The sequence below is a fragment of the Pavona decussata genome, unplaced genomic scaffold, assembly GCF_977016875.1.
Source record: "Pavona decussata unplaced genomic scaffold, jaPavDecu1.1 SCAFFOLD_98, whole genome shotgun sequence".
NCBI classification, from domain to species: domain Eukaryota; kingdom Metazoa; phylum Cnidaria; class Anthozoa; order Scleractinia; family Agariciidae; genus Pavona; species Pavona decussata.
In genome coordinates this window covers 232501-257608 of record NW_028145514.1, presented here as the reverse complement: position 1 = coordinate 257608, position 25108 = coordinate 232501, and the positions used below count along the sequence as shown (strand labels likewise).

The 25108-nt window shown below is 38.0% G+C and overlaps 2 pseudogenes across 1 annotated transcript; both read left to right on the top strand.

The window, feature by feature from the left end:
• LOC146472466 (uncharacterized) overlaps positions 1 to 21043 on the top strand; it is a 46972-nt pseudogene extending 25929 nt beyond the window's left edge.
• On the top strand, positions 19003 to 20414 carry LOC146472467 (E3 ubiquitin-protein ligase HECW2-like; annotated as a pseudogene). The gene is made up of 3 exons (XR_014866532.1): positions 19003 to 19393; positions 19727 to 19868; positions 20222 to 20414. The product of XR_014866532.1 is annotated as an E3 ubiquitin-protein ligase HECW2-like (transcript).
• Positions 21044 to 25108: the final 4065 nt, after the last annotated feature.

Here is a 25108-nt window from a genome sequence, read left to right as displayed (position 1 = left end):
GTAGTTGTTACAATTTTGTAGAAGCTGTGAAAATTTATGATTATTGATAGAAACATGAACATGTACATAGTGACTGAAGCCATTTGAAAACTGTAAAGATTAGAAGAAAGAAAAAAATTTTTGTAAGAGAACATCTTTTATTATAACATTATTGTAACATAGTTCAGTTTAAGTTAATAAACTTCGTGTAAATATCACTGATCTGGAGAATTTACTGCGACGAGAAACACAATTCAAACAAGAGTTTAGTATTGTCTTCTTAATATATCTTACTTGAAATTTTCATTCAAATGTTTCCCAAAATTCGTTGCAAGAAAAACAACAGCAACAACAACAGTGGGAAACCAAATATTGCCTGCTCGACTTTTTATACATTTCAGTTGTGTCTCTAAAAGGAGGCTTTTTGTCAAATTAGGTGTACGAGCGTTCACACCTAACCTTACCACACATACCAACTTGATTCAAATTAGTATTTAGCTTTCTCAATGGCTTGTTTGAAAAAAACTTTGTTTCTGTCAAAAATTCAAAGCTTTCAGCGGAAAGTTTAGCGTTTTAGGTTAAATCGTTTATTGTGAACCTTTTTTTTATTGTAAATCGTTCCTGACCTCGGATTGAGTTTAATAAAAATAAGAAGAATAGCAAAGACTTAGCTTGCGACCGTATCTCACTGAATCTTCAAAACCAACGTAACCTCCACGTTGTCACGAAATTACATGTTGTCTAGTCACGTGACAACAAGTGGTTGAAAATAGCGGGAAGATCATGGCATTCATCTTCCCACCATTGGCTTTCCCTGTAGCGCTTAATTTCGACGTTGTCGATAATCGATCTGATGTTGTCGACAGGCGTCTGATCAAAAGTCATCTTCAGGGTGAAAAGACCGTCCGCTAAAATTCAAGTCGACATACTAAGGGTGGTTGCTTTCACCGTTCAAATGTATTCGGTTTCCAGCCTGGTAAATGAATGAGAATGATGTATTATTCTAGAAAGTGACACAGGCATACTCGGAAAAAAGAAATCCGAGTGCTCCTATCAGGAGTCGAACCTAAGACCTTCCGATTACTAGTTCCGAGAATACTTGTATCACTTTCTAGAATAATACATCATTCTAAAAAAAAAAAAAAAGATGTTATGAATTTGAGAAAGGATTGAAAAAAAAAAACGGCGAATGGGCATGTGCCGATTTCGCCCGCGATTTTGTTTTGCTTTGTGATTATAAAGACCGAAGAAAAGCTTTAAGAACTCATTTTTCTGCATCCATTTAGAGTGATTGGTTATCTTCAAACAAGAACAAACAAAAACCGTCGTAAACAGTGTAAATATTTTGTAACTTGCGCAGTCGTTTAAAAATCAATTGATCTTATAATACATGTTTTTTTTACTGTATATTCCAAAAACTTAGGTTTTAATCATCCTCTTTTTGAATAGAAGATTAGGTCATCGTCAGCAAAACCGCTTTAAGCCGCGCAAATTTATTTTGTAATTCTACACAGAAGGCGGTAATGAATTTAATTTTCATCTCGGGAAGCCTTTTCAAGGAAAAAAGATATTTTGTGCCATGTTGCGAAAGAAATCGGGCTATTCGCGTGAAAGTACTAAGCAAAAGGGAAGCTTAAGGCATATAGAAAAGGAAGAAGGAAGAAAAAGAAAAGAAAAGGAATCTTCTGAATCTTGCCTATTAGCTACTCCAGACTGCTGTAGAAAACATGTCACTATTTCCGCAATAGCTGATATACTGTTGTTCGTTTATAGCTGTACTCGATTTAATATGTGTTGCCATCGGATTTGTTGTTGTTCTCTGTAGCGAAAAGCTCACCGCCTATTTTAGGCTGTTGATGTGGCTTTTTGAAAACTTTAAACGTTCAGATTAGATGCTCAAACTTCACTTTAATCGTAGGAGGATTTCAACGCGAACTTAAACGGTTAATTTTAGCAGTTTCGAAAGCACTTTTTTAACGGATGTTTTAGTTTCGAAAAGAAGAGAGAAAAAAAAAAAGCGACTGCTCTCGTGTCGAACGGGTGCACGAAAAATGCAATCGTGACTCCGGCCTTTGTTCAGCGCGTCAATCGCTTGCGCCAATGAAGCAACAGCAATAAAAGCGCTGTAATTGTAACAACACAGCGACTTTAAACTATGTTTCAAGAGCCATTCGTTGGGGTTGATTGGCCGGTTGAGTTGATCAGAATGTTGTTGCACCAGGTAAATCGTAGAGGCTCTTGTTATCAAAAGGAAACCTTTCACCACCAGAGAGTGTTAATAGTCGGGGAATAATCAAGAATCCGATTTGCTGTGAGTGTCTGGTCAATCTCTAACAAATTCACCAGCACATTATGTAAACGTACCTCCAAGGCACGAGTGTACGACATAGTGGCAACCAAGGGGTTTGCAGCCCAACAGATCCTTCTGTGTGCAAGAAAAATCTACCACCATGGTAAATATATGTTTTAGTGACAATTTTAGTTTATTTTGTCGTCACAAATATTCAATTTTTCAAATGCAGATGAGCAAATTATGATGAGGTGACTTCATTTTATCATATGAAGGCGTAAAGGTTAACGGTGGGTGACTCGCCCTGAGGGGGTAATCCCCTATATGGGCTATACTGGAACGTGCCGCTGGATAGGGTATGGTTTTTGGCTCCTCTGCCCTGAAAAGGGTATATAGTTTCAAGCGAGTCTGCCCTGGACCCGTCCTAGACAGGGTATGGTTGAAAGACTGTCGTTAAGTATCTGGCAATCAAAAATCAGAGACATTAATCTGTATTTACTGCACTTGGAAAACAGCGTTTGTAATACGAGACGAAATTGATGGCTCTGCGATTACATCAAGTAATGAAAATTTACCGTTATTAACCTGTCAAATGTCCCATAGCTCAATTGGCAGAGCACTGAGTATCGCTGGTAATAGGGGTGCTCAGAGATCCAGGTTCGAATCCTGGTGGGGCTCTTTTTTCGATCAACTCAGTTATAAACCTTTTTTTATTTTTAAAACTTGCATTCGTTTTTTTGAGTTGATGTTACATGCACAACTTGAAAACACGATGTTAGTACTCGAAAAAGTAGGTAAAAAAAATTGTCGTCATAACGAGGTGGTCGGATTAACAAGGTTGTTAACCAAGGAAATAAGTGGAACTTCAACTGGTTTGGAGCACAAAATGTGGTCGTAATGACAAGATGGCCTTATTAAAGTTGCCGTATACTTTTAGAGGCGTCTTGCGCCCAAGCGATGTATCGACTATGTTAGTGCGTCCAGTTAAACTATAGATACCTAAGCCCCTATACCAAATTAAGGCTTTTAGAGCTGGCTTTCAATATCAAGATTTTAAAATAAAATAAATTATCGAATTTTTAGGGCTGTTTTCTCAAGCCTTTTTCTTTTTCAAGAGCTAAAACTCAAAGAGAATTTGTTCGTTTGTCTTGAAATTTGGACATTACCGCTGTAGCCAGTTTAACATAGAAACAACAAAAAGGTGTCTGCGAATTTTTTTCTCTCGAAATATTTTTCTTCAGGAGTGATTTTTGTATGATCACTAGGCAAAATTTTGGAAGTTTTAATTCCTCTATCCGAACAGATATTTTACCGAAATATTTCGGTGAGTGGCCCACAGGCCAGCGGCCAGTTTTCAAAGTGGCCTGTGCAAGAAAAATCTACCACCATGGTAAATATATGTTTTAGCGACAATTTTAGTTTATTTTGTCGTCACAAATATTCAATTTTTCAAATGCACATAACCAAATTATGATGAGGCGACTTCATTACTTTGCTATATACTGTTTTATGAAGGCGCAAAGGTTAACTGTGGGTGACTCGCCCTGAGGGGGTAATCCCCCATATGGGCTATACGGGAACGTGCCGCTAAATAGGGTATGGGTTTTGGCTCCTCTGCCCTGAAAAGGGTATATAGTTTCAAGCGAGTCTGCCCTGGACCCGCCCTAGACAGGGTATGGTTGAAAGACTGTCGTTAAGTATCTGGCAATCCAAAATCAGAGACGTTAATCTGTATTTACTGCACTAGGCAAACTGCGGTTGTAATACGAGACGAAATTAATGGCTCTGCGATTGAATGAGGTAATGAAAATTTACCGTATTTAACCTGTCGGATGCCCCATAGCTCAATTGGCAGAGCACTGAGTATCGCTGGTAATAGGGGTGCTCAGAGATCCAGGTTCGTATCCTGGTGGGGCTCTATTTTCGATCAGCTCAGTTATAAAGCTTTTTTATTTTTAAAACTAGCATTCGTTTTTTTGAGTTGATGTTACATGCACAACTTGAAAACACGATGTTAGTACTCGAAAAAGTAGGTAAAAAAAATTGTCGTCATAACGAGGTGGTCGGATTAAAAAAGCAAGGAAATGAGTGGAACTTCAACTGGTTTGGAGCCCAAAAAAGTGGTCGTAATGACAAGATGGCCTTATTAAAGTTACGGTATACTTTTAGAGGCGTCTAGCGCCCAAGCGATGTATCGACTATGTTAGTGCGTCCGGTTAAACTATAGATACCTAAGTCCCTATACCAAATTAAGGCTTTTAGAGCTGGCTTTCAATATCAAGATTTTAAAATAAAATAAATTATCGAATTTTTAGGGCTGTTTTCTCAAGCCTTTTACTTTTTCAAGAGCTAAAACTCAAAGAGAATTTGTTCGTCTTCAAATTTGGACATTACCGCTGTAGCCAGTTTAACATAGAAACAACTAAAAGGTGTCTGCGAATTTTTTTCTCTCGAAATGTTTTTCTTCAGGAGTGATTTTTGTACGATCACTAGGAAAAATTTCGGAAGTTTTAATTCCTCTATCCGAACAGATATTTTAACGAAATATTTCGGTGAGTGTCCCACCGGCCAGCGGCCAGTTTGCAAAGGCGCCAGGGTGGCCGCTTTTATTGATATCCGACTGTATTGGGATCTGGTCATTTTCGGTCAACGGATTCATTGGTGGAGTAGTACAGTGCAGAACTAAACGACTTGCTAAAAGTGGGAGGAATATAATAGCGTCGGGTCGGTAAAGAGTAGAAAACATGTTCAGAATCTCTTCTTCCATACATTCATAGATGATTCAAGATGCAAACAGAGAAACTCACTCCCGGACATTTTATTTTCGCCCTAACAGAGTAAACCTCGCCGATACTTCACAGCTAATACAAGCTTGTTGTTAATCCATGTTAATCCATGGTAGAAATCTTAGGTAATCACAGGTCATTGTCAAAGGTAATCGTTTTACAATACTTTCGGGACTCCTTATATATTGTCTTAAACAAATACAGGTGGCACAGTATTCAATGGAAACAATAAAACTCGTGTGAACTAGATAACTTACAAAAGATCTCATTGGTTAAATTCTAGGCCTATCTAATAGAAAAAGTGTGCATCTGTTGCGTTCTACGAGAAAGGTTTGTTCTCTCTTTTAGCTATTGAAAGCGTAAATGTAGGAAGGAATCATACATTGTTTGAGTTCAGCAGCTGTTCTATAAGTAATCGGACGATCTATTGAAAGTACGTGTGATTTGCTGTAAATAATGTTCTATTGGTAACCAGACGATCTATTGAAACTACGTGTGATTTACTGTAAATAATGTTCTATTAGTAACTGGACGATCTATTGATTATTCAAATGCTCTATTGTGACAGATGTGTACTATTCTGAATTTCAAATGAGTGTAGTTGTACAGTTCCAAGTGAAATGACTAAATCTTTCCTAGTTTGAGGAAGGAGGCAATTTTCTATCGTGACAATAAGCGGCAATATTTGATAAATTTCTTAGTATGAGCACAACATGAGGCACTATTGCCGCGAAACGTGTTTTGTGTGCTCATCATCTATTTTGTGCCCGCAAAAGGTGTGAGGGCTCGTATTTCTGCTGATGACTGATTTTGATCATTTTTTTTTTTTTTGGTAATCTTTATTAAAAAACATTAAGAGATAATAGCCAAGTTTAAAATAAAGAGATAAAAAAAGATAGGTAACTGTACTGGGTCCAGCATCAAGAAAACACATTTTCAACTTGCACGCGCGGTCATGACGCAAGGAATTATGCAAGTAAAGCCCTCGAAGAACCTTACCGCACCAATGTCGTAATTTGCATAATGGAAAATTGCCAACATAAATTTCTCTCCAGTTCTAAGCCCAGCCGATTTTGAAGCGCGGTTTTCCCTACTAAATTCCGCCCAATCCTAATATACTTCCATCACACAAGGCCATGGAAAATTATAAGCCCCAGTGCTTAATTTAGGCTACTGTTGCAATATTCTTTTGTTGGTTTTCAAGTTTGCCCTTCTGACCTCGGTCTTAAGCTCAAAAATCTTAAGAGTATTTTACCTTGATGTACAACTGCCTTTATTGTTCAGAAACATATGCCATCTGTTTTGTCCCTTGAAGAATCCAGAGTCTCACAAGTCTCAGAATCTCAGATTTTGTTGGCGGTGTCTCAAAATCTCATTACCGTGTAGCATGAAAATTTTGCAGGTTCTTATTTTTGCGGATTTTGTGGATTGAACTTGATCCGCAAAAATTAGTTCCTGCAGAAATAAACACCCGCAAAATAAAACACCGCAAAAATTAACTCCCTTCAGTCAAATTTAAAACTCCTCTTTAGTAGACTTATGCCACTGGAGCGATATACATTGGACTTAAACGAGAACATTAACATGATTTTCCATTGGATAAAGCAACTGGAGCTGTCAAGAGTAAAGCAATTCAGTACATTAGATTGGCACAAATGGGTCATCTGAAGGAACGCACAGACTTGAATCATGCAGCAGACCAACCATGTTCTATTGGCGCTTCTGCGGTGGCCTGCACAGAAGTGCAGAAGTTCAACTGAACAAGAGTGTTTTTATTATCGACTGAGTCTGTCTCATTGCGTTACAATAGGGCATAGTTTTGCATTTTAGCAGGCCGCTCTCAGTTAGGTCTCAAAGTACATCTTTCACTTGAAAGCCCCTCTGTATGCAACATTTTTATCAATCCGAAAACACTAGGCCTTGAATTTCCCATATCACGAAAGTTCGAAGTGAAAAATCCCTTTAGAAAATTGTAGGGGGTTAAGGTCCTTCCGAACAGATAATTTACCGAAACGATCCTTTGGGTGCCCCTGATACTGTTGTTCTTTAATAGCTGTACTCGATTTAATATGTGTCGCCATCGGATTTGTTGTTGTTCTCTGTAGCGAAAAGCTCACCGCCTTCTTTAGCCTGTTGATGTGGCTTTTTGAAAACTTTAAACGTTCAGATTAGATGCTCAAACTTCACTTTAATCGTAGGAGGATTTCGCCGCGAATTTAAACGGTTAATTTTAGCAGTTTCGAAAGCACTTTTTTAACGGATGTTTTGGTTTCAAAAAGAAGAAAAAAAAAAAAAAAAAAAAAACGACTGTCCTCGTGTCGAACCGGTGCACGAAAAATGTAATCGATTCCAGACCTTGGTTTAGCCCGTCAATCGCTTGCGCCAACGAAACAGCAACAATAAAAGCGCTTCAATTGTACCAACACATTACTTGTATCGGCTCGAACAGCGAGCGGCTAATCCGACGCTTCGCTGACTTCATTGTTCAGCTAAACAAAAGGTTTCTTTTGTTTCTCGTTCAACAAAAGATCTCCAAAAGATGCCGCTCGGAAAACTGAGTTTTTTGCATACATTTTTTCTCGAAAACGAAGAGCAAACCAACGAAAAAAAATACAGGGCAGTGTTTGTTGACTAAAACGAAGCCCACATGCAAAAATTGAGACATATCCGAAAAAAAAAAAAAAAAAGGCCCAACATTCGACATAGGCGGTTATGCCTCCAGCCCTTCAATTTCAAGTTTAAATATCAAATCAAGTATAGCTTATTTCAAATCAAGTGTTTTCCAGTTTTGCAGTTTTTGTAGCTATATTATACTGTATTGAGCTTATTCAACTTAATTCTTGGAGCCTTACGACGTTTATTATTTAGCTTTAAGTTAATAAGGAAATTTAGAAGGTTTAAGCTTAATTAACAGGACGAAATGTCATACATATACAGTGTAAACCTTAATATGTAAATAAGCTTAAATGAAACATTGATGTACACTAAATAAAAATACATATGGGTGAAAAAATGTCGTTTTAGTTTGTGGCTTATTATAATGTGTGGTGTTGACAAAATGAAATAGATGGTTTGACGGTACGACAGTCTGCTGTAACTCTCAAAATGGCGTATTTTACGATCGAAACAGTTGTTATTACATTTCGAGCAGAAATTACTTACCTATTTACTTTAGTGATTCCTTGGATGGCATCTTTCCCTTTGTAAAATTTGGTATGAAATTCTCTAGTTTGGACACTAAAACTTTTAGGAACATTGGCAACAACTGACAACCCACGAGGCTCAATCAAAAACGTCCGACTGCGCAATTAAAATTGGGTATAGCCGCTGACAGTCCAAAACCCAAAACCATTCGGATGGCGATCGATCGGTAGTTCGGCCAAGGTTCGGCCCTGTTATTTAGTTGTTCTGTATTTACCTCTTAGTTTTCATTAATGCTTTATGTTATAACATCAAAAGTCTTCATTTCAAAGCAACTTCGAATGTGTAGGGAAGTTAACCAAAAGTGTAGGCGAATTAACTTCACATGTGTAGGCGAGTTAACTTCAGTGTAGGTGAGTTAACCTGTAGGCGAGTTGACCTGTAGGCGAAGAAACCAACATTCGCATGGAGTTGTTGTTTCAGCACAACAGAAAGGTTGGATGGACTCAAGGCATATGAAAGTGTGGATCAAAAAAGTAGGGCGTGCGGATCGGTGGCCTGGGGAGAAGAAAGAGCTTGCTTGTTTACGACCCATTTGAAGCTCACATGACAGATACCGTGAAAGCGCCCTTCCAACGCGACAACACTGAACTTGCTGTTATTCCTGGCGGGTTAACCTCCCTTCTCCAACCGCTCGATGTATCTTTAAACAAACTGTTTAAAGAAGACGTCTGAAAGCAGTGGATGGCTGACAGAATTAATGAATTTACCGCCACTGGATGAAAAAAGAAGGCTTCGAAGGAACTGATCTGTTCGTGGATTTTGCAAGCATGGAATGCCATTCCATCAGAAATGATCGCTGCCTCTTTTCTGAAGTGTGGCATCACAAACAATTTGGATGGAATAGAAAATGAACTGGTTTACAATTCAACCAAGAACATTCATAAACTTGATGATTCAAGCATCGAACACCTATTTGAGTCAGACTCTGAGTCAGAATTTGAAGGTTTCGCTGTTTAGGATTGTGTTGTTTAAAGACACTGAACATTTTACTCGAATCGAATGCAACACAGTAATACCAGCAGAGCTGCGAGGAGAAATACTGGTTATGTTTATGAATTGCTAGTATACTAGGTAATAGGGACTTCAAGTTACAAGATTTGTAAAACGTTTGACTTTTATTAAATAGAAAGGCGTGTAACTAGGTGCTCGGTGCATGTGATATTTGTAGTTTAAGTAAGTAACATGTAATTAATGAACTCCCAGCTCTTGTTAATTAAATGGAAACATGGAAGTCTTCATTCTTGGTGGTTATCTTGAAATCTTTCTTTTTAGAATAACGTGGTCAAAAATTAGGGTGCGTATTATACACGGGCGAGCATTATACACGGGTAAATACGGAGTTACAAACACAATGTTTTAATTAAATGCTTTTAGTCTGCACTTTATTTAACATCAGAGAACTTAGGAGTTAAAAGTACCGTACCTTTTTAAAGTATTTTTTTAACCCATTTCAGGAGTTAAATTAACTCCAGATTTGGAGTAATACCGAGGAGTTACAATGACCCCCCAAAAAGGAGTTATTTTGAACCTACCTATTTTACTCCTATTTTGGAGTTAATTTAACCCGTTTGAGGAGTCAAATTAACTCCAGATTTGGAGTTGTATCAAGGAGTTAAAATGACCCCCCAAAAAGGAGTTATCCTGTACCTAATTGTTTTACTCTTATTTTGGAGTTAAATTAACTTCATTCAGGAGTTCAATTAACTCTGTTGAGGAGTCAAATTAACTCCATTGAGGAGTTCAATTAAAGTTACCGTGTACCCTTAGAGAGAAAATTTTTGGATTTTCATTTTTTTAGATAAAAATAAACTTCCCAGTGAGTTCTTACAAACAAAAAAAGATTTTTAGAAAAGGAGTGAGTATTTGCCGAGAAATTGGGACGTAAGTGATTTCCACCGGAAGTTAAATTTTACTCTGATTGCCAGCATATTGCTGCGATGTAACCACCCATTGCGATAATTGCGCGTACGGTCTTTCTATAGTCTTGAACTGCTCATATTGCCGCACTTTGAATATCTTGTATTTAGTGGAATAACTTGCGTTTGTTCGAGTACGACACTGACATAAAAGAAGACAAACGCTTTAAGCTACACTTTAAAGTAGGTACAGGTCTTAAAATCTTCCAGCGAAGCGAATGTTTGGAGACGTGCTTGTTTCAATTCGTGAGTCTGTGAATCGCGCTTCATGAACTTCCTTTTTTTTATTTGCAGCTGAATGTTATATCAGATCACTTGTGTTCCGGTGCGTAAAACTTACAAGTCTCGGAAAGCGGAAACAAAACAAAAAAGCAATTGAAAAATAATGGTAAGAATCATGTCCTATGTCTTAATCTTTTCTCACGTCGGCCGTAAAGGGAAAGCCGCCGCTTTTGCTTGTAGCGTTTTCACAAAGACTTATGTATTACTGTAATTTCCAAGGCGTTAAACGGAGTCAACTCTTTTAAACGGTTCAGTTTAAATGTTTTCTTTTAAGCGTCAAACGGATACTTGTTTACTATTTGCAGCATTAACAATTTGGGACGTTCATTCAAGAGCGAATTTTCACCCGCACTTTCGATAAGCAATTTCGAAACTTTGCAATTCTCAACAATATTTCGCTCGAATAGATGTATTCACTGGCTTTTCGACTGAGGAGTAGCAAAAATTTTTTTTTGACTGAGACATTACATGCGGTTCCGGTGGTTCCCCGATACTTCCGTAGCGCTTTGTGCTGATAATTTTACCAGCCTCAGTTGCTTCTGCTTCGGCCCAACAGCTTTGCTTGATAAGGTCGGCTTCACTCCCCATTTTGTTTTTCCCATAATCATTGCAGATTACAAAATCAACGTGCGCGTACAACAAACACCGCAGATATCCAACAAAATGGTGAAGGAGTTGATTACTTTGGAACGCGAGTACGTGCAAAGTGGGAGAAAATTTTCACAGGAGGTGACCAGAAGAAAAAGTAGCTTGCAAAATGATTGGTTAATTTTCCATAAAGGCGTTAGGGGGTGGTATTTGTTTGTGTAGCTAGAATATTTTTCAAGGGCTGTTTTCTCGAACTCTAATTTTCGCTTGCAGGGGACACTTTCAAGAGTTACAATTCAACAACAACTTGGCCGATTTCAGTTAAATTTGGCCAGATGCTAGAAAAATATACAAGCAACAAAAACGTGTCGGGGAATTCGATAATTGTAAAAATTCTTTCCTTGAAAGCCATTTCCGTGCGTTCACTCCGATTGTAAGTTTTGAACGAAATCGAATTTAGGAAAACTCCGACACGTTTTTTAAGCATTTGGGATCCTGACCTGGAGATGAAAAACAAACTTCCAAAATATAAAAATCGCATTGAGTTGGAACTCTTGAACGACGATCTAGACCTTCAAGTTCTGACTTTACGAAAAACTTGGGAATTTAGTTGCTTAAAAAAACAGTGAAATATTTGAATACCCAGTTCTATAAGCTTTAATTTGATATAGGGTTTTAGGTATCTGTGATGTAGCTGAGAGGCGCTACATCCGTTAAACTGAAGCCACCCCTGAAGGTACACGGTAACCTTAACTATGTGGAGGATTTAAGTTAACTCCTTTCAGGTGTTAAATTGACTCCATTGAGCTCCATTCAGGATTTAAATTAATTCTGATCATGGAGTTATTTTAACCCCAGTTTCGGAGTTATATTAAGGAGTAAAAATAACCCCCCAAAAGGAGTTATCCTGTACCTAAAATTTTAACTCCATTTTTGAAGTTAGAATAATTCCTTAAAAATTACTGTGTGCTGAGTGATGCAAATTCATTCAGTCAAACTTACAAGAACACTGACATTATTAAAAACATTGACCAAAAAACCTGGCTACAGCGAAGGAACAATGTTGTAAAAGCAGCAGTGGATGGTTTGTCTGATGGAAGTGTTTCCCAGTTTCAGAAATGAGTCGCAGTGGGACATCTCTATTCACTGGCAGGCAATGGACAGTATGTGTTGCCATTCAGCTTTCTCGTCAACTTAATGATGTTTACAATTACCAATTCAAAGCTTGCATTGAGCATTGTCAGCAAACTTCTGCCTGGTGGAAGCTATTATGCAGTAACAAGTTGGAGGGATAGTCTTGAATCAGTCCCTCAACTATTTCCATCTAGTGATTGTATCACTGCTTTTGATAATGACCAGATTGTGCAGAGAAAGTGGAAGGTGAAAGTCGGCCAGAAGGCACGCGTTAGTATTCTCACAAGTATGTCCCAGACAGTGATAGATCAGGATGGAACTCTTCAGCAGAGAGAGGAGCAGCAGCCCGAGGAGGCCATCATTGAAGGTTGCGCGTATATATACAGAATCTACCTACAGTCAAAATATACAGTTTGTATACCAGATAAAATCTCGATTTGCTCAAACAGGGGCCGCATCGAATCATTGGGTAATGATGAAGTTTCATCACTGAAGACCCGCATGGAATCGTTGGGTTATGATGGCGTGTCATTACAGAACGCCCGCAAGTATTTAGTGGGTAATGATTGTGACGTCACAATAACAGGGGGTAGCAGTAAATGAAAAATCCCTACGCGTGTTTTGGCTTCTGTCACAGTCAAGTGACTTCAAGCTGCTTCGTTACCTTCATCTTTCACAGAGCTTTCAAACGGTTTACGTTTACTTGGCTTGTGCTAACATTACTAATACGACGAAAAAATCTTTGAGCGATCAGTTTTTGTAATAGGTCGATAAAAACTTTGAGCGATCAGTTAGTGTGTTCCAAGAGCTGGTTGGAGTTAGGTTTGCTGAATCTGTGCTATTGAGTGGAAAAGTTTTTGAAGGCAAGCAACTGACTTTTTCATTTGAATCTTTTCAAGTTAATCGGAGATCGAGATAGACTCCGTAAGCTTCTTGAGTATTACTAAATAGCAACGATTTGTCAGACAAATCACAGCGCGAGGATTGACAGACTCAATCCACAAACATTCCAAGCAAACACGTGCGAAATATCTAAACTGAGAGAGTTCATAAGAGAACAAATAGACATGATTGTCAAATGAAATATTATGCAACACGTTCTTTCTTAAAGTTTTCCTGATACGATTGTTTTAATTTTTGGAATTTTAGAAAGTAAGCTTAACAAGAACGCAAAAGCTGGTCGAAGGCAAGTGCAGTGTGGACTGATCAAAGCAACAGACACAAGTTGTTAGGTAACACATTATAATGTTTTGAGTGCTGCTTTAAACAACTAACCCTAAGCTAAGCTAAACTAACCTAACCTAACCTATTGTATGAAATAGGTGTGATAATGTCAAACATAAAGCAATATATTTCACAGAACTCCGTCAGAAAGAAACGGAGTCACTTTATGAATTCTGTCTTTGTTCAATCTGGCATATATTCCTGTGCAGTGGATTGTTTTTTGGACGTGTCTACATATCTGTTTTTACCCGAGTTATCTAAGTTAACAAGGAGAAGTAAATCTCCAGAATTGTTGTTTACTGCTGCTTCCAACTATAGAAATCAAGGTGGAAATTCTAGCTGCTTACCAGCTATTCGAGAACTTGTTTGGTTGTATTTGAGAGAATGGTGTAGTACATTTCAAGCAAGGGATTGAAATGCATCTTTTAGCCAAATTTTTGAAGAAAAGACTTAATTCCAGATTACTTTTTATTGAGTTCTCTCCTGAAATAATGACTGGCTTAGTAATGTATGACAAGATTGAAGTTGGCAAATCTCGGTATAATTTGAAAGGTTTAGTTCGTTGTCAGCAATCTCATTTTACATGTGCAATTTCCAGTGAGGATAGATGGCTTTTCTTTGACGACCTTGTTCAAACTGTAAAAACATTTCCAACCTTCGAGGCAACGCAGAGGCAAATTCCTATCGGGTGGTTTTTTTGCAGTTTTTGAATTAAATGATCAAAGTAGTTGTAGTGGTAAAATTGAAATGCCACTTAGAGTTTGCCAGAAAAAGTTGCCATGAAAAATGATTACCAAAATAATCCAGTAGAAAGCAAAGGGAGTCAAAGTGCTTCTTCTGTCACCACTGAAAAACCAGAAGAAGATAATTTAAGGCGTAAACCAAAAGGCCGTACATTTAAAACCAACAGAGACTTATATCATAAGTACGTAAATTATGATCATCCGGGTGAGTGTAGTCCTGAGAAGGACTGTTTGTGGTGACTTTGACTGACTTTTCGACAACCTGAGCGGAAGTCATCTTCAGAGTCAAGTGAATTGTGGAACGTCAGTAGATGGTATATACGTCTCTGGTTGTTAACCTGATTGGTCAACGAAGTCCAGATGTTATCGGCCGTTTGTCAGTAAGCCGTGATATTATTGGCTGTGAAGACTGTAAAAAGTGATTGGTGCGTTTCGATCCGTCTTTTGTTAGTCAAAAAGTCCGTGGGTCTATTGTCAGTAAAATGTCTATTGTTTGTCTGTTTTGTTGTTGTCGTCAATGAGCCGTTTGTATGGTGCAGGTAGTTGTAGGCAACGGTTGAGTGGCGTTTGTTCTAAGTTAGTAAACCAGCTTTCCATAGTGAGTCGTTGATAGTAATTTGTACAGTAGGTAATGCACTTGGCAGAGTCCCAGTCGATTCTGTGGTTCGTTTGTAAATGGTGCTCAGCAATGTGATTGTTGATATCACCATTTCTAGTTGCTTGTTTGTGTTCAGTCAGTCGTACGTTTAAATTTCTGCCGGTCTCACCAATATAAGTGGCCTGGCAGTCGCAGCATTTGATCTTGTAAACTGCTCCCTGTCTGCGGTTCGGTTCATCTTTGTCCTTCACTTTCGTCAGTAGTTGTCTTAAAGTGGTTATAGGTTTGTGAGCTACACGGATATTGTAGGGTTGTAGAATCCGTGCGATAGTCTCAGAAGTTCCCCTTGCGCAAGGTATAGTTACAGTAGTTACGGGAGTCGCGTCGTTGTTTGTGACGTTAGGTTCAGTGTTCTTGTTAGTGTTACGTCTAACAAAGTCCTTGCTGTAGTTGTTCTTGTTGAAAACGTTGTCTAAGTAGTTGTTTTCGTTTGCGAGTCTGTCAGGTGAGTCACAAACCAGTTGTGCTCGCCTTGTTAAGGTCTGTATAGTCGTTGCTTTGTGAGAAGTAGGGTTGTAGGATGACTGGTCCAGTAGTCTGTCAGTATGTGTTGGTTTCCTGTAAACCGCAGTACTTAGTTTGTTGTCGTTGTTGTTACGGGTAACTAAGCAGTCTAGAAAAGGTATCTTACCATTTTCTTCGATCTCCTTAGTAAACTGTATGTCAGCATTCTGTTTGTTAAGGTGTTCGTGAAAATCGTCGATTTCGTCTTTGTGTACTAGTGTAAAGGTGTCGTCAACGTACCGTAACCAGAGCGGTAGTGTCCGTTTGTAGGTTGCTAGGGCTTGTTCCTCGATGTTCTGCATGACAGACAGAGACTTATATGGAAGTCTTATATGGAAGTCAAACATCATAGTGCCAATTTGAAGACAAGAAAGCACACAAAAAGGCGAAATTTTTTGGACATGACAGTCAGTCTCAGCTTAGAAAAAGATGGCAAACAATACTCAGTGACTGCCTTTTCCAAGGCCATTTCTACATTTCTAAATGAAGACATCTTCTCCTACAAGGACAGTACTGATCAACTCGAAACCAAACTCCTTCTACTGGAAGTAGTTGACTTTCAACTTTCCCACAACGGGAAACTTGTTGTAAAAGTGAAACAGCATCAATCTGAAAGTGACGAAAATGTTATTGGATAACTTTTGCTTATTCATTTTAAAATTAATGCTGATATAATCGCAGAACATCGACATTCCCTCCACTTGGGCAATAGAAATTATTGCTAACAGAAGTAAACTTTCCACAATAACAGTTCAGCAGGGTAAGAGGTGTAATATAAGTTAGGCCTCTTAGTGCATGTTTTTCAGCTTTTCTTTCAATGTTATAGAAATTAGAAGTTTTGGTTTCAGTTGATAACCTCTTCTATATCAAAAGAGCATGCATTATAGTTTTCAAAGTTCTGTTTCAGTTAATGGAATCCAAGTAATTTCATTTCAATAATAATTTTAAATAAATCATTTTATATACTGGCCGGCTACTTGCAATTGCATTGTTTACTGTTAAATTTTTTATGTCATCAAACTTACTACGGTTTATTGTCATTACAAAAACAATAAGCCATTTTTTCTCCCAATTTATTTATCATTACTCCTTGGTACCCAAGGCACAAGTGGTATTAGAGAAATGTATTATGGCCACCTTGCCTGTTTACATGAAATATCAATTCAAATTGTATCCTTTACTCTCCCTTTATTCAACTATATTATATTGCCAATCAGGGGCTTCCTTTTGGATGATTTGAAATAGGCTCAGTGATCCGCCATCACTCAAATTACAGTGAATCCAAAGAGCTGGTAATGTGGACAATTGGTCAAAGTGGTATCGCCGCATCCTTTGATGCACAATAATCTGAGCAGTCCAGATCAATGACAACAGATCCTCAAACGCATCATCTAAAAAGAACTCTAGTCACTTTTAAACAACTACTTTACAACAATGCAAAAACCATTGAGCCAACTCTTTCGCACAGTTTTCCAAGTTTTTAAAGCTTTTTCACAGCGGGGGCAGCTGTAGTGTCAACTATTACTAGTTATTATTATTATAACTGTTGTTGTTGTTGTTATTAAGAAGGCGGTGAATTAACTTAAGCATCGTTAGGAGGTGTTTTAATACTCGTATATCGTGCCGATTTTACTATAGAGCACATCACATTACTGCCCGGCGTCGTAACGAAATGAGAAGTGTAAAATAAGTTATCTTACGCAGCACACAAACTTGTTTATTCAAATGCAAATGCATCGCGCAAAGTGTGTGTGTTTGTTTTTTTGTAAACATAAGAACCGCGTTCTTCATATTTGCAGTGAACAACGCATTGAATGACAGTGAATGACACGCATACTTGAAAAAAAAAAATAAAAAATAAAAAAAAGGAAATCCGAGTGCTCCTATGAAGAATCCAAACACCGCATTTCTAACTAAAACAGAAAGGTTAATTAAACATGTGCCACAACCACTCTAGTTTGGCAAAAGAAATATTTCAATTATCGAAATAACACTTTTGAGGTTTGAGCGAACGCAATATGCATTCTTTTATTTCAGTTAAGGTTTCCTTCAGTGGGTGGTAACACATATTCGCCTCTAACTTCAGCATTCACTTAGGCAAATTTCAGTACACTTCCCAACCCTCTTTCATGGTTTTCACATTTTCTTCTTCTTTAAACTGTTGCTGAATCCAACGGTGGTGAAAAGGAACCATTTCATGTTGTTCAATTACAGGGTCCATTATCATACACTTCTCACGCCATAGTCTTACAATTTCATTTTTGTCACAGGACCGAATGACTTCAAACAAAAATGCATCTACATGGTCAGCTGTCGTTTGTCTATTAAACCTCAGGTGGGCATCAATAGTTTCAGGATTCAACAAGGGGTAGCTTATTGTAAGGTAGGATGATGGTGGGGTTGCGGGAGGTGACTTCTTTCAGATCCCAAACATTCTATTTTACTACCAGTCTAAACATACACTATGACGGAAGAGTTGGCCTTAATGTTCTAGTGACTTTTTCCACATCAGTAGTTTGTTGGTTGTATTGCACATTCAATAGTTGTCGTTGACATATTCTAAAGAACTGACAGTTAGTTAAACAATGATGCGAGAGATGATAATGTATAGTGAGATGATACTCTTATTTTAGGCAGTATCTTTCATACCAAGCACACTTACAGCAGGCAATCGAAGAAAGTCTTCATTCCATCTCAGTGTATTATTGCTGGGGAACGTTGGTGGGGTAGCACAGTTCTTTACAATCTCACAAAAAAATCCAAAAATTTGTCAGACATGAGATCACAAGCATGCGCAGTTGGCTCCTGTTTGATTATTCAGGATGTCCATGCCTGAAATGACGTTACTTAAAATTGTACATGGGCAGAGTTCCAGTAGATTTACAAAGGTGTGCATTATTCTTCGCCTGTTACTGAGACTTATTCACTGAAACTCCTAGTTTCCTATGCATTTTAATGGGAGATAAAGAATTTAAAAAAACCCTGACCATTTTACACAAGGGCGTTTCCCTCACGCCAGGTGCAGAATTAGGACGTGTATTAAGCTTCTCGGATTGGCCAGGTAAATGTTTGCAATGTGGGCAGGCACATGTAATAACAAGGAAAGTTCACTTCTGTAGTACTTTCTGCTTAAACAGTGAAGTAAAGCGACTATTTAATTTTTTCCGTTTTATTTTACTCTCGTTACACAAATGACAATGCTATTCCTTTAGAATTCTTTGGAATACAGGTATCGTTGAAAACGAATTATAGTAGTTGGTGGGGAGAGGGTAGGGTTGATTGAGGGCGCATATATGTAATAGTCAACATCATCGCAGCCTTCATGGCTTACTCAACCACCTACAAAATATTTCAATTTTCTATGATCTATGTAAACCATTTGGTGACATATATCAGAAAGAAATTTTTCCTCAAAATGTTTCCAGTAGATATATACGGAGTGAAATGATGTAAATATATAGCATTCAGTTGAATCTGAATTTTAAAAAAATTCAGGTGTATACAATGATATATTGATACCTCTATCTTTGTGATCACGAACCCAATATCTTGCCATTAAAGCTAATACACCAAAAGTTGTTGAGTCATACAAGATACCATTCATAAACCTAAAGTGACAGTCACCAATAGCCCTTTGCTCAAACAAAAAAAAATTCACCATCTTGAGCCACCTCACAGCGACTTTTTTCTTTATCGTAGGGTCACTTGCAGCGACCCTGTTACTGTACTCAAAGAGTGCAGAACAAAATTTTTGCTGGGACGACCACTTGATTTGGAGAGCGAATCAGCATTATGCGAAGGCAAAACTATGGAGATCTTCATGAACAGGTCCAACGTTTATAATGAGGCAATGGATGAATTGCTACCATCTCCACCTCTTGATGACGTCAGATATCCACTTGAGGTCACTTTCATTGGAGAGGCTGCTGCCGATTATGGAGGTCCTCGTCAAGAGTTTTCGGGGTGTGTCATGAGACCGCTTTGTGACAAACTGTTTCTGGACGCTGGTAACGAGGAATTTGAATTGAAAGAGGACGTAACTTCTCTGCGAGAGAACCATTACTATGGAGCTGGACTTATTTTTGGTAACGACGTTTTGCCTGGTTCATCGCTACTTTACTCTCATCTACCTTCCACACAACCTCTGAACAGTTCTTCAGTGACTTAGCTGTCCAAAATTGATCACCTCCCATGCTGTAACATGCCCATCTCCTCGACTAGGGTTAGCCACCTGTTTTGATTAACGCCCATGGAAAACGGAAATTATAGAGTAAGCATGATGTAGAAAGCACTTTCATATTTCTCTGCTATAATAACGCGCTAGCTCACCATTTCATTAAATCAATCGCTGTAAGCAACGTAGGAACAAGTACAATTTAAACTTTTTAACGTATTAGAACTTTGCTTTGTATTTGCAGGTTTCAGTCTTCTCCAAGATGGGCCCTTACCCGTTTTTTGAAAGAGGAGCAACTTCGAAGGCCATTTGCCGAATATTCCTCGTCCCTCAGTAACACTGAAAAGCAGATGTGGGTTGTGCCAGCAAAATTTGGCTTATTAGAAGTAAATTCATTGCAATGCTTCAATTTATAGTTTAAAGCCCCCTAACCCGTTGACAACTTTCTAAATATATTTTATTTGAGACAGCGAACACCTAGAAGAAACGTTTTGCAGAATTTTAACAGTTCAATCCCTGAGCCTTCCTAACTTAATTAGACTTTACAATAATGACACCAACAGTCTCAAAAGAGATGTATTTCAAGGCTTTCCCTTTGTTAAAATAGTAATGAATGAAATAACCAGGCCTGGGAGATTTGACTAAAAAATAAGCTGACTGAATTTCAACCAAAAATTCTCTCACATTGTAGCGACTCCATGATATGTGAGTAATTTAAACGGATTTTTTTACTTCACAGCTCATAAAGAAGAAACCGTGCTTGCTGTTTTTATTTCGGAAAACAGCCGTGTTGCCCTTGAGCTGCCCCAAAGCTCGTCAAATTGTTCAGACCTCATTTCTCAGAGGAGGGTACTAACAGTAGGCAAAAGGAAAATGGCGTTTACAGGACCTTCCTTGAGTACCTCAAAGAAGTCAATGGTGAGTGTACATGATATTGTGATACATTTATGTAAAGTAAATGCTTTGGAAATAATAATCCATTACACAAGGCAAATCCAGTTTCAAATTGTTCGCTTCACATTTGCTCCTCCTAATTTCTGTTTAAAACTGTACCTGGGTACTTGGGCGATGGCAAAGACAACATACCAAAACGAAAGGTAATGAGTAGTACTTAATTCATTTTGGTAATTTTCCTCGATGAGAAATACAAATAATTGAAAGTTGTTCAGAACGTGCTTGATACACTTTATTTTATGCGATTCTGTACGTTGTTAAGAACGTGTAGCATATACTGGTTCTTGTTAACGATCCTCAGATGGCAGCATTGATCCAAGTAATGTGCAGGTAGACGAGCAGACTTCAGTAAACAGTATCAGTAATGGACATTCAGATAATGAATGCAGTGATTCATCTGGAAAAAGAAGCAAGGCAAGTACAAAAAGATGTCGTAAGAAGCCAAGAAGTCGACCTTCTGCTGCAGAAATGTTAGATTTCTTAAAATCCTATAGTCAAAAGGGAGCGCAAGTGGAAGAATTAAGAAAAGCTTAAAGTTTTAAAAGAAATGAAAGACGAAAAAACTGCCTTTTTCAACCGTTTTTTTGATTATATGGATAAAAAGTGAACGTTAAGAAAAACATGACTATGAAAGTGTACAGACAAACCTATGGATATTTAGCCACTGAAAGCTCTAAATGCAGTAGGCAACAGGGCTTATGGGAGGCATTTGAGAAGCCGTGTTAGGGGTTTTAGGGATAAGGGATAACTGCAAAAATAATTTTAGGGACTAAATTCTTATGGGGATAAGGGATCACTAAGATAGTTTTAGGGATAACAAAAAAAAATAGCTTTGATTTCTCAGTTGTCACACGTTTGATCACTTTTGTCAAGGATTTGCATTACCAGCGACCGGTAAGAACAGTAACAAGTCATTTATCAGTCCAAATTAGAGCAAGATGGGTCAGATGTCAAAGATTTGCTCCCAGGCTCTTTTATTCTGTCAACCGATGACATCATGGCATGCATGTAACATGGGCAGCACATGCGCGCTCAACAGACTCATTCTCATCGATATGGCTTCCCTGAAAGTACTGCATACAGTTACGGGTTGCATTTTTAAAGTTTAAACAAGGTGATGAGAAACTGGCTATTAAATGGTCGTTTTCAACAAAACTAGAAGTGGAAGATTTAGCATCATTCCTTCGAAATCTCAAGTCATCTGGGATTGACCAAAGAACCAAGGAAATTGGTGTTTTGAAAAAAAAACTGAAGTCGCAGTACAAGCTGTATGTTAAAAAATCTAAATACAATGTCTTTACTAGTCTTACAGTCCTAACATATCTCTGAGGAGCCCTCTCAGTATAAGTCTGGGGGCTTCTTGAGGTCTCCTTGCAACTTCTTACTTCTTCTTTTACTATTATTACTTACTCTAAACTTATGTAAGATCCTAGTCTATTATTCACTGTAACTTTCTATGATTGTATGTCCTGGTGAGTAAATAAATTAAAAAAAAACTCCTAAATATTGATAATATTTTGTTTACCAAAATATTTCAAAAACGTCCACCAAATGTCAGTCAGAGAACAACACACTTTATTTTACATGTAGGACCTTTCCTCTCACCCTACCAAATTCAAATTGGCAAACCAGATATTGTTGTAGCAAAATGGCGGCACAGTAATTGTAAAGGTGGAGTTATTTTAACTCTAAAAGGAGTTAGTTACACTCCTGGCAGAGTCAACTTAACTCCTAGTGTTGGAGTTAGTTTTCACAAGTTAATTTAACTCCAGAACAGTGTTAAATTTTACTCCTTTTAGGGGTTGAAAATACACTATACTTTAGTTCAACTCTTAAAGGAGAGTCAGTGTAACTCCCAAATTGGAGTTATTTAAAAGGAGTTACTTTTACTCCGTAAGACGAGTATATTATACTCTCTTTTAGGAGTTACTATAACTCTACAAGAGGGTATATTTTACTCAAATCCGAGAGTCACTACAAAGGAGTTAATTTTACTTCTTACAAAGAGTAAGAATAATCCACTTTGGGAGTTAATTCTGATTAACTTACTTTACCTCAAGCTTCATGAAGGAATTTTGGTTTTCTTTCAGTTAAGACTTATACTTCCTTTGGGAAGTAATTCAGAGTTTCTTAAATTTGTAAGAAGAGTTGGTTTTACATTTATATTAATATTTTTAGGAGTCCCTTTGGACAAGACTTATCAAATTTTGTCATGGGAATACAAACAAACAAATAAGACGAAGCGAAGTATTGTGATTGTTTATTATAAGTAGCCACTATTTTAGATTTTAGTCAAAAGGTTACAATTCCCAGTGCATTTCAGAGCCAAAACTTACAAAAAGATTTTGTCCCACAGCTGTGATAAACAATACCGGCTGTTACTGTTTGCTAGACATAATCATACAACATACCATCTTATTGGCTATACAAAGGTTATTTTTTTTTCTGCTTGACTGGACAATGCGCAATGCACAAGAAGCTACTAAAACTGCAAACTAAAACAAAAAAAAAATTTATAGAACTTTTGTTGAATACGCAATATAGATCAGTTAATGAGGCCCTGTCAAGGTAAATTTTGACAAGCAACGTGGCTGAGAAAGTAGCGCCAGCACATGGAATGAAATATTGTGACAAAACAGCTAAGTCTTTCTTGTTAAATTCTGACCGAGAGCAATATCAAAGTACAAAACAAAAAGACAAAACACGAACACAAAACAAGTGACACAGGAAACCCCGCCGGCAGGGCCCTGTCAATGGATTACATTTATGGCCGGCTCTCAGTTTCTGTGGATCTTAGAAGCCACGAACTTACTGTCTCTACTAACATCTATCTCCATCAGTTAATAGTATATTATTAAACAAAGTTATTATGTTTGAAAGTATATCATATAGTTTACACTTATTCCCAGTTAAAATGGGCCAAACAGGTTTTCACCTGTCTGCAAAAAAAGTATCTTTAGAGAAGTTTATTGGGAGATATTTTTGACTTTTTTTCATCACAGGGGTAAGATCTTTTAATAAAAGTAACATCCAAGCTCAAGCTGATTTCTTTTGGTTGAGATTTTCATCCTCAAACACCCAAAACGTTGAATTCTTAGTTGTTGAAAGAAATTCTTGCACCTTGCCTTTTTCCGACACACAGTGCCCATGTTAACAGCGCCAGATGAAAGCTAAAAGGATGTAGGCTTCACCATGCATAAAAACGTCTTCCTCGTCCCTTTTCTCTTCATAATTTCGTCATTGTAACATTGTCTTCAATTTTAGCGTAACCTCCGTTACCTAAATGTGGTAACTTCTTACTAATCCAGAGGACCTTCGGCAGCAGTTTGAAGTTTACAAGACTTATTTATGAAAGCTTAACCGTGTGTCTGAATGTCGAAACGAGCAGAACGCTCATCAAGCTCAAGTTTGAACTCTCAACCTACACCTAAGCGAAATCACGGTGAGATGGACAACGAAGTCGATACAGATTCACCGCTGTCCTTGAAAGTCATCTTAGACAAGCTTAGCGCTATAGAAAGCAGAATGGAGGATAATTTTAACAATCTGCACACTGAAGTATCAACCCTAAGATGTGAACTCATACAAGATATGGAAGGTGTCAAATGTACAATCAAAGAGATCGAAAAATCCCTCGAGAATGCGTGGGCCACGATCGAAGATGTCCAAGGAGACTTCAAGACTCACAAAGACTCAAAAAGGACACATCAAGAAATGCTCAACCGCCAGTCACGGGAAATCAAGTTATTAAAAGAGGAGCTTGCTAAATCACAAGCTGAAACTGCGCTACTGAAAACGTCACAACAAAGAACACAAGAAAGTCTCGTTGCCCTAGAAGATTACACAAGGAGAGAAAACTTAAGGTTCATGAACATCCCCGAAGAGGCTGACGAAAATTGCTCTGATATAGTTGACAATATAATCGAAAATGAGCTAAAGATAGACCCACAAGACATAAGATTTCATGCTGTGCATCGTGTCGGAAAACCACCGTCGCGAAATAGTGATAACAACAGTTCGCCGTGCCCTCACGCCATCATTGCAAGGTTGGTCGTGAGGGAAGACAGAGACGCGGTTTTTGCTGTTAAAAACCGTCTAAAGCATTCCCAACATTACAAAGAAGCTTTTATTACGAAAGATTATGCAAGAGTGATCCAAGAAGAGAGAAAAACTTTGATTCAAGCCATGTATGTTGCAAAAGAACAAGGATGTGAAGCTAAAGTTATCAACCGAACCCTCTACATCAACAAAGAAGCTTGCAATGTTACCAACATTCCACACGATTTTCGTCCCACCGCCCCTTAATTTCCATCAACAGAAATTAATGGTTGTTCCTGCCCAGATTCTAACCTGGAACCCGCTTTGGCTATTCCCCGACACCGATCAAGGTTTCATGGTAGTTTGATATGTTTGTGAGGCTTGGTCTGTATGTAAGTTGCTGTGTTATTTATGTTCATGTTTGTTTTGTACTTTATAATACGATAAGATTCTTGCCACTCGTGTTTCCATCGTTTCCCTTTTTATGCGATTGCTTAATTGAATCTTTAGTTACCGAAAAAACTGCTCGCAAAAAATTGCCTTTGGAAGCTTTGCATTCTCCGTCACCCGCGCCTGTTGCTCGCACCTTCAGAAAAAATCGTTAATTTTAATTCCCTTGATTTAATATGCCTGT